Here is an 11210-nt window from a genome sequence, read left to right as displayed (position 1 = left end):
TCAAAGAAGCTATCTTATAAAAACATCGTTAAAATTGTTAAACCTAGAAAAATACATGTAACTTCAAGATCATAGAACTATGGAAGCATAGAACATTACAGCACAGAAACTGGCCCTCCAACCCTTCTAGTCTGTGCCCAACTATTATTCTACCTAGTCCCACTGACCTGCACCCCAAACATAACCCTCCATACCCCTCCCATCCATGTACCTATCCAAATTCTTCTTAAAAATTAAAATTGATCCCACATTCACCACCTCAGCTGGCAGCATGTTCCACACTCCCACTTCTCTCTGTGCAAAGAAGTTCCCACTAACATTCCCCATAAACCTTTCCCCCTTCACTCATAACCCATGTCCTCTGGTTTGTATCTGGTTTTCCTCAGTGGAAAAAAGCCTACCTACATTTACTCTGTCTAGACCCCTCATAATTTTAAATACCTCCATTAAATCTCCCCTCATCCTTCTTTGCTCCAAGGAATAAAGTCTTAACCTGTTTAACCATTCCCTGTAAGATTTCAGATTTATTGTCAGAGTACATACATGACATCACATATGACTCTGAGATTCCCTTTTCCTGTGGGCAAGGCAGAATTAACACTAATTGGTAGAGCGAAAATTGACTGCACACTGCATGATTATGTAAACAATCAAAAGAACTGTAACTCAGTTCTTGAAGTCCAGGCAACATCCAGTAAATCTTCTCTGCACTCTTTCAAGACAATTTGAAACAATTATAAAATATTTATACAAATTTAATGAATTCAAAAATTGTAACTTATCTTTCCCTGCTTGGCCATTTCCTTCTATTCAACTGTTCTTGTACTTGGACCAACCTGGGGCAAATTCAACAGGCGTGAGAGATGGAAAACTGCCGAGCACAGGCAGCAGATCATCATTGCTGCTGGGCCAATAGGTTAGATAGGGGTCTTCTCTGTTCACATAAGAGTCCCAAACTTCCTGACATCGTGATAAATATTTGTATTCAACAAAGAACTATTGAAATTTCTCTGCAAGTTCTGGTTTAATGTGTTCATGGCTGTCACATTAGTGTTTTCAATAAAACAAAATACCATTCTGAAACTGGAAAGCTTTTAAATTTATTTATCCAGTTCAATTACACAACTTTACACAAAGCAGGCATGAGTATGACATATAGTACAATTATTTAATGCATATAGTGCAATATTTGCCTGATTATGAACCACATGGTTTGATAAATTCCATTATTTACCTTACAGGATTTAACATAATTTTAATTAAATCAGAATGATATTTGACTAAAACATGGAATGCAATAAATTATTTTATTCAGTATGTATGAAACTAATTGGACAGTTTTCATTTTCCACAAGCTATTCTTGGAACATCTGTTGTGTGAAGCAAAAGTTATTTTAATTTCTCTGTCTGTGACAAATGGACCAATTCAACTTCAGGACATTTTTAACTGTAGAAATCAGGAAGTTATTGACGCCCCAAAATGATCTGCAGATCGAAGTTAGATGCATCTTCGTTCTCCTGCAGTTCTAAGTAAAGTGAAAGCTGTCTTTAAAATGTTGAGCGATTATTTTTAATAAATGTTTTCTAATTGATGCACAATTAAAGTATGTGCAGTAATATTCTCAACTTGCATGTGAAATAAAGATGCATTAAAAGAATATTTCCCCAATATAAACCAATAATTGAGTGTTGTCTGTGTGTCCCTCCAGCAACTCATTTGCTATAATCAGAGAATACACATGTTCTCTGCAGTTCCCCCAGCTTTTCCATTAAAGACATTTGTTTCCAAATCCACCATTGACAAATGAAATGTCACATGTTAATGCAGGAATAATCAATTTAAAATGTTTATGACAATTAACAAGGTTTTGAGAGGTTTTGAAACGCAGTGCTGCCTCAACTCTGATATGTTTTAAATCCACACTAATGGCATCATTTTTCTTTCAAAGGTATTTTTGAAACAGTTCAATCGATTAATATGAATTATACATACATGAAATAAAGGTTTAATATCATCTTTACCGAGTTAATTCTCATGGTTAGCTCAACTGAGCAACCATAAGAATTCCTGAGCTGCAATTTCCTTTGGTTATAACCATTTAAAGGATTGAATCCTGACCATGTATCTGATTTAAACTGTCTTTGGAAAAACTTACCAATAATTTCTGATAGTGAGATTAATTAGATTCTAATTCCATTGATTAGTTTTGTTTTGCAGTTCAAGGGGTGGTCTCTTATTTTCAGACTTGTCCCATAACTTGGCAATATGTACTTTATTTTTCACATCGAAGTTCATTATAAGTCAGCTTACTTAAATTGCCTATTAGTTTGAAATTAAGCAACTGAAAAATAGCTTACTCCTAAAAGGGAAATCTGGATCTTAAAATAATTAATTGTTTTAATTGTGTTCGACACACATTCACAGCTAACACACCTTTTGTGTCACCATGTCCATATTCCTGTATTTAATACCAGAGAGAAAAAAAACATGAATTCCAACAGTTTATGGTTATTTTTCAAAGACTTTCCAATTTAAAGTAAGGTTAAAGTAAACTAAAAGTTTATTGCTCCAGCAAAGTCGAGGATTGGAGAAGAGCTCCATATACAAAGGGAAACTTCTCTGGGAAGGATTGTTACCCCCTCCCTTGCCCTACCCCCACCACTATTATAATTGCCAGTTATCCCTGCCTTTGGTCATTTTTCTTCCAAGTGCACAAGTTAATGAAAACCCTGCAGCTGTGTTAATAATTTATGTATCGCACTTGTCATCTTCAATCTATGCAAAGTCAGCTTCCTTTTCCTTGCGCTCCTCACAAGGGTCTCTCACCTCTGCACTGCCTCCTTCAGTCCACTCCGCTGACACCTCCAAGATCGCCATTAACGTCGTGTCACTGTCAGTCTTCGTGATGGGATGAAGCGGCCATCACACAGAGTTCGGATGCGTCTTCAAGCTGTTCCTTGTGCTAGCTTCCCCGAGAACTGACCAAACTGAAAAGTAAAGCCAAGCCAATATTTACCTGGGATGCAGTTGTGAATCCCAAACCAAAAGGCGTTAATCAGACTGCAGAATCAACAGTTTCTGGGCTGCTGCAATCGCTATTTATAAAATTCTATCTTACGTGCACAAATCGGAGAGTCAGGTAAAAGATTCTCCAATAAGGCTACACCGAGTTAATGCGTGTGGGTAGGCATCCTCCTGTGATGCCTAAGTCCGGTTAGAAGGACGGTCCAAGGTTCTGATCAGCAGAATTTATTTTACAAGCAAGATTATTGGCCTGTTAGTTCAATCTCCTGTTTCCTTCATTGCTGAGCGAAGATTGATTCTAACTAAAAGAATTACAAATGAGCACAAATTGAGAAAAAGTTGCCAAGTGGCTCATCAAGGTGCTCTGGCTCAGATCCCAAACAGGAAGTGAGATATCTAAGTATATCTGGCTGCAACTGATAATAAAGGGCAGACATGTATCAGGGAGTATACCTTCTCACTAAGGTTTGAATATAACCTCTTTATATTTATATCAAATGGTGGTTCTAATAATAAGTTTATTTTTCAGGAAAATTATCAGCTCAAGATCACTCTGGAACTAAAGACCATTTGATGTAAAAGAACAGATGGTAAGGAAAGCCATGAGATCAACCACAAACATTTTGCAGATATAATTGCTTTAAGCATTTTCTTCACCTCTGCGGATGTTTATAGATATTCAGTGTTATTGCCTTGCAGCTGTAACGTTTCTAACAAGTAACTATACTGCATGTGATGAGGTGACAATCAAACTATGACAAAATGTTTCACAAGTTATGGCACAATCATCTGTACACATTTTTCTTATCTCTGAAGTTTAACTTGTGGAGCAATTTCAAATTATGATTTAAATTGGCACAGCATATAAATAATATCATGTTTGACCTTCCTGCTAAAGTTACATTGGTTCAGTTAAGAAGATAAAGGGAGGTGTATAGTTTAATTATTAATCAGTGACGTCTATTTACTAATGTAACAGAATTCATTGCAAACATTAGTTAATGCTGACAGATCATCAATTCCAAGGTAAATGAATTGAATTTACCTTTTATGTATCGAATCATGTAACAGAACAAATGACCAGATGCAAGCCACATGTAAAGCATTACCATAAATGAAAGCATTCATGTATTTAGAATACTCTTTTTTACTTTTAAAAACATCTGTATTGATTGTTAGTCTGTATAATCAAGCATGAAAAATGGTAATAAAAAGGCAATGCCTTTTACAATTTGTCCAAATGATTTCACCTGAAAAATTACATAAAACACTAATAGTTTAATGCCCATCGCTAACAAATGACAACATTTATTAACATAAATTCCAGCCAAAGCTGTTGATAAATTAAATAAAACGAATTCATTTTAAGTATTTCTTGCAGTTCAAATGTTCCCAAAGGTGAAGGTATCACACCAATGCCAATAACTGTATCACACATATCTGACTGAGGGAAATAAAAAAATTAATATTTTCTTTTCTGATTGTAAGTTGTTCTCAACACTACAACACTAATTCTACAACAGATATTTATTACATGGTCATTTGATTAGTACAACACAAATCAAAATTCTGCACTCGTTTCCAGGTGAAATCTCACCAATTTGACCAGCGATGTTCTGCATTATTCCATTTGACCCTAACTTCCAGAGTTGCTTGTACACTCTCATGAAGTTCAATCAGATTGCAAAACTGCAATACAATAAATTGCAGCAAAAAAACCCCGCGTAACAACTGCTCTGCAATAGATTCAGAATTTACAGCATAGCACGCGTGTTCTTGCTACGCTCATGCTTTGTTGGCAACAGAAGATCTCTCAGGGCAGGTACAGAATGACTGCAAGAGATTGCAACACATCCCAAAGCCCATGGAGTATGCTAAAACTACCAGGAAATGCTTCTTATTTCTGAGGTACTGATTGAATGGATGTTCCTCTTGCTGTGAGTGGTTTGTATCTCCCATTGGCTGGTCTGCCTCCTATATCTCAAAATGTTAGCTTAAATGGGGAGATGAAGGACAAGGAATGGAAGTGAGAATGTGTGCGTGTGAGAGAGAAAGAGAGAGAGAGAGAGAGGGCAAGATGACATTTTGTTCATCTGGATGTATCTGATGACATGGAATTTTTGACAACCTTGTTCCATTACTCTTTTTATTGTCATTTTTGGAGTTATTGTTTGATTCTTTATTCCTTCTGGTGGTTCTGCAGCACAGACTGGGAGATTGCTTCATTGAATACCTCAGCTCTGTCTGCAACAATAGCTTAGATCTCCCAGAGGTCACCAATTTCAATTCCCCATCCCATTCCCTTGCTGACATGTCTGTCCATGGTCTCATGCACTGCCAGAATAAAACCACCTGGAAATTGGAGGAACGACACTTCATCTTCCATCTGAGCACCCTCCTGCTGGATGGCATTCACAATGACGTATCCAGTTTTCATTAGAACACCCTCCCATGTTTCTTCCCCCTTCTCCTTTCCTCTAGCTTTCTCTCTCTCTCTCTCTCACACACACACACACACACACACACACACACACACACACACACACACACACACACACACACACACACACCCTCTCTCTCTCTCTTTTCCTTCTGTCTCCTTTCACAAAGCCAAAATCAATTCTCACCTTTCCTGTTAGCATATCCAATTAACACCTTTTCTCTATTGGTCTGCACTCCTCCCCCTCTCATTCTTCCCCCTTTCCTTTCGCATTCTTCAGGCACCTGGCTGCTTTTTGCTTATGCCTTGAAGAAGGGCTCAGACTAGAAATGTTGGTGATATATAGATACTGCGAGACTGGCTGAATTCCTCCAGCATTTCTGTGTTTTTACTGGTAAGTCTCCTGACCCATCTCATATATAGGACTTCCCATTTGGCACATACTTATGAGCAATTTCTCAACCCTCTTAGTAAATTCTGTCTCTTCTGAGGTCTCTTGCATCACTGGCATCCATAGTGAGCCTGATCCCTAAAGGCACCTTGTCTGATATCCTTCTCTGATTGTTGTACAAGGGAAATTCCCCAAAATTGCATTGAATCAGATGAGTCCAGTTGGTTAGAAAACTCTCCAAAGGTGTTGCACACTGCTTTTTGATTGATGTGGCAATATTTTTTGAGAGATGTGTGACGTGTCTCTAGTATTAGATGGAACTGGATATTAGCACATCAAAAAAATGTTCAACTGCCAATGTAATTATTTTTTTTCTTTAATTAATATTTTAAATTAAATTTAGACATGCAGCATGCTGACGGACCATTTCGGCCCATGAGCCCATGCCGCCCAATTACACACGATTAACCTATGTTTCGAAAGGTGAGAGGAAACCGGAGCACCCAGGGAAAACCCATGCAGACACAGGGATAACATACAAACTCCTTACAGACAGCATAGGATTTGAACCCCGGTCCAGATCGCTGCCGCTGAAAAGACTTTGCATTAACAGGTACTTCGATATTTTCAGAAGAGGAATGGATTAATTATCAGCAGGTTTCAAAGTGTTTTATACTTCACTTTCTGCCTTTTAGAATCTTTTTTTTTTGTTTTCTAATGTGCTTGGTCTCCTTACCCATAGGAAAAAACCTATTATCAAAGATATGCAGCCAGTACACTCCCAGAGTGAAACTCTGTGCTGGCGGGCCTGCTGAGGGAGAGGTTGAAGAGGCTAAGGCTCTTCCCTTTCGAGTTTAGACTGAGAGGTGACTCAACTGACAGTTGCAGAATTTTTACACCACTTACCAGGATAAATGCAAACTGCTGAAAAATCATCGACTTCAAATTAAATTCAGGCATGCAGCATGGTAAAAGGCCTTTCCAGCCCACCAGTCTGTGCCACCCAATTAGCTTACAACTCTTAGATGTTTCAAAAGATGGGAGGAAACCAGAGCACTGGAGGAAGCCCACGCAGACAAGGAGAGAACGTGTAAACTTTTTACAGGCAGCGCCGGATTCAAACCCCAGTCATTGGCACTGTAATGGCGTTGCCCAAACCACTATGCTAACCGTGCCGCCCCAACATGGAGTCACTATCTCAGAATAAAGAGTAGGCTATTAAGTACTGAAACAAGTAAAAGTTTCTTTACTCAAAGGGTGGTAAATCTTTGGAACGATCCATGCAGGAGAACTGTGGTAGCCCCATCATCACATTTTGGTTGGCTATGGTACTGATAGCAGATTTCACCCCAGTGTGACAGCCAGTCTCAGTGGGGGCCACAGCACGTTTAAAACATTTTTTTATTAGTTTTATGTGGTCAGTAAGAGAGAAGTATAGAAGAAACCAATTAAACTGAGGGACAGCTTCTTCCCACAATCGGTCAGAATGCTGAACGACTAAAGGAACTGCTCAAACTAACCATCCGAGACTCTCATATTCATGACACTTGTACAGATGAAATACATGTCCTGCATATGTATTGTTTGTCTACAATATATGTGTGTTATGTCTGGTTTTGTGTCTGCGTGTTTCTCACCGAGGACTGGAGAATGCTGTTTCATCGGTCTGCACTTGTGCAATCAGATGTCCTTAACGCATGTAGAAGAGCAAGAAAAGTAACCAGGAGCTTGCATTCTATTTTCCCTCAAACCACACAGATCTTCACTAGTGTTGCTTGTATTTGTATTATAAGAAATGGTGGCGGCCAAATTATTTGCAGTATTAAATGAACTTAAAACAGCAAAGTTATTAAGGCAAGAGAGATACCATGATAAATTATATGTTCAACTATCTATTCCCAAGTTTAAAAAAGCTACAGTCAAACCTATAGTCATATTCCAACCATTGTACCATCAGATTTGTTTCATCTTGTATTCAAATGTGGGTTCTTACACAACACATGGATGAAGGAAAAGGTTCTTTACTTTAAAGTTGTAAACAGCACCATGAGGCATGCCATGAGGCTGCAAGCCTCCATTACAGCTCTTGCATACCGCGTGTTACCCCCCTGCTGGCAGCCAAATCTAATTAATCAGTAACCATAATCAAGGCCTTGCTAGTGGCCATGTAAACATGATCACTATCATTACAAGTGTGTTTATATTATTTGTTTACATGTGTACATTGTGCACAGTTTGATTTTGCATTACCAATAAGTGGTCATTCTGCCTCACCCACAGGAATAAGAATTTCGGGGTTGTATGTGATGTCATGAATGTACCCTGACAATAAATCTGAAATCAAAGACTGATTATGGGTCAGTGTTAAATCACAAAATGAATTCATCAGTAAACATTGCATCAGCAACACCAGCCACTGGTTACCTTTCATGTCACAATCCCACTTCAAACATTCAATAACGGAGGAGAAGATAGCATTTCTGTTGGAAGTTATTTAGAAACACTGGAAGATAAATAGGTTCATTTTAACTGTGGGAAAAAGTAGACAAGAATGTAAGCCAGAAATCAAACCTATTTACATCTGCTCTTGCAGGTTTTGAGCCTAGCAGGACCTCAGTCATTGGACTGAATTAAAATATGAAGTCGAGAGTAAATATTTGAAAAAAAGGAGGCACATCGATTTTATCACAAATAATCATCAGGCACTGAGAAAATGTTACAAATGTGCAAAGAAGATAGCAGGCCCTCTCGTTGCAGATATTTATAGGAAGGAATGTCCAGCAACTGGGAAATACGTGAATACCGGGAATACAGAGATCCCATCCAATTTAAAAGCATGAATTCCTTTGACAACTACTCTAGTCCCAGGACTGGATGGGATGATGGGTTCACAGGATGACTGTTATTTGATAATTGTCATCAGTATAACAGTGAATGAGAAAGGGAATGGGCAAAACGGGAAGTGCATTCATAGGATGGAGGTTCGAAGGTACCTTTCAATGTCACACAATAACACAGGAAATATATAATATACATGGTGTACTTCAACTTTTCTCTGCTGTCAGGTAAACAGAGTCACCATGAGACCTTCGTCAAGCTTAGTTCACTCAAAACTGACTAAATACCTTGACAAAGGGCTCTGGCCCAAAACATGGGTTACCCTTTATTTTCCATAAATGCTGCATGAACTGCTGAGTTTCTCCAATTATAATCTGCTGGAAAACTGTTCCAGCTTTTCTGGGACATAATTGTGCTTTTATTTTTGGTCATTTAAAAAAAATTCTATAAGCCATTTTGAACTGTCTTTCAATTATTCTGATTACAGGTCATTGATCCAAAGACCATCAGGGCTGTCCAGGTAAGGGTGCCAGCTGCCAAATTACTGCTGGTGCCCACTCCTCTTCTCACATACAAAGGGTAAGCTTCCTCTAGTATCACTTCTGGATTAGATCAGTCCTGGGACACCAAGGGTTTGGGCAGAACCCAGGATGAGCTGTAAATTTCTGAAGCTCTGGTGACTTAACAGAGCCCAGCTATCGGTAACCACTTCCAACAACATGCAAAGTCTGAAATTTTCCAGTAACTCAATTGCTTCATGCATTTTAGAAATGTAGTCCATTGTAGAATTTTGCTACGTTCGCTTTTTTCCTTTTGAGTTAGTTTATTAATCCATTAAATTTCATGAGGAGACTTTTTTTTTCCAGAATCAGAATTTATTGCCACAACATTCATTGTTTTGCAGCAACGTCTCAGGTGCAAATATTAAATCTATAAATTATATAAAACAATAAATTAGTATAGAATGAGAGAAGGTGAGGTAATGGTTGTTGGGTATTTTCCATTCAGAAATCTAATGGCAGAGGGGAATGTGCGCTGGTTTGGGCGCTGGTCTTCAGGCTCCTGTACCTCTTTCTTGTGGTGGCAGTATGAAGAAGGCAGGACCTGGGTGGCGAGTGTCCTTAAGACTCCATCTTGTGTAGATATCCTCGATGGGGCGAAGATTGATGCTCATGATGGCTCTGGCCAAGTTCACAAGACTCTGTAGTCTTTTCCTGACTGGTGCATTGGCACCTCCATACCAAGCAGTAAATGCAACCAAACAGAATGCTCTCCATGGAATACCTGCAGAAATTCGCAAGAGCCTTTGGTGCCATACCAAATCTCTTCAAAACTCCTCACGAAGTATAGCCACTGGTGAGCCCTCTTCGTGATTACATCGACAAGGAGGCATGTCGACACTGATGTCCTCTCGTGCTTGGCTGTCACACTAATGTTTTCTTAACCTTAGCTTTTTGTACATCTTTGATGTCCCGAAAAGAGTTGGGCTATAATTTTTCTTCTCATTGTACACAGATTGCAATCCTGTTTCAGATCATTAACAAGTTATTTATTGCTCCAAATGGCCTTTGTACAGTATAACGATCTTTTAATATATTTAGACCACCCTTCTTTAGTCCATCTGATAATTATTTAAAGTTTATTGTTTGCAATTACATTTTTCTATAAGCACAGTCCTTTCTCGAAATAAACATTGACCTGTTTCCTTTATTTATTTCAAAACAGGTCTTTACATCATTCTCAATATCTGATTCATCTGATTATGGAATCAAGTTACCAGATGGTGCTCAAAGATTAACTCTTTCATTGGAATGTACTCAAATTTAGTTTCCTCCACTAATACTAGTGAAAGCCTCAACTTCGAATTAATCTGACTGGCAGACCAGCAAGGATCATTCATTTTATTTTAAATAAAATTTCTAAATTTGGACATACAGCATGGTAACAGGCCCTTTCAGCCCATGAGCCTGTGCCGCTCAATGACACCCAACTGACAAACAACTCCGTACGTTTTGAAGGGTGGGAGGAAAACGGAGCCACCAGGGAAAACCCACGCAGACACAGGGAGAACATACAAACACCTGAGAGTGCCAGACTCGAACACCCGTAACTGGGGTTGCTCTAATCACCACTCTCACTGTGCTTTGATAATTTCACAAAGGGCTGTAAAGAGGTAACCGACTGGTTACTGGTTGGTCGGTTGATAATAAACTTGACTTGCAGTCACCCACTAGCCCTTACATTTGCAAATCCAAGGGAAATCATGGAGTAGCAGAGCCTTACACATTTTTCTGTGGTTGGAGAAGGTATTTCATTCCCTTCAATTTCTGAATAAAATTCTACTAGGATTCTAATGGTTTCCTCATGTTTGTTTTAGGAAGCTGACTTCTTTGGGGTGCGGTGGCTCTGAATGGGGAGTAGAGCATTAACCTCATTGTACAATTCCACCATTTTCCCATTGGTTGCCAGAGCAAATAACTTCTTACTTATATTTGCCATTTTACAAACAGGAGAGA

The 11210-nt window shown here is 38.7% G+C and overlaps 1 long non-coding RNA gene across 1 annotated transcript; it reads left to right on the top strand.

Annotated features, from left to right (window-relative positions):
- The first annotated feature begins 3852 nt into the window (after positions 1–3852).
- LOC138743987 (uncharacterized) lies at positions 3853–10991 on the top strand. Its single transcript, XR_011345166.1, has 4 exons — positions 3853–4051; positions 6260–6469; positions 9182–9273; positions 10420–10991. It is a non-coding gene; the product is annotated as an uncharacterized lncRNA (long non-coding RNA).
- Positions 10992–11210: the final 219 nt, after the last annotated feature.

The sequence above is a fragment of the Narcine bancroftii genome, chromosome 10 (assembly GCF_036971445.1).
Source record: "Narcine bancroftii isolate sNarBan1 chromosome 10, sNarBan1.hap1, whole genome shotgun sequence".
In the NCBI taxonomy this organism is placed as follows: domain Eukaryota; kingdom Metazoa; phylum Chordata; class Chondrichthyes; order Torpediniformes; family Narcinidae; genus Narcine; species Narcine bancroftii.
Note: the sequence above shows the minus strand (reverse complement) of the source record. Positions and strands in the feature narration are given on the sequence as shown.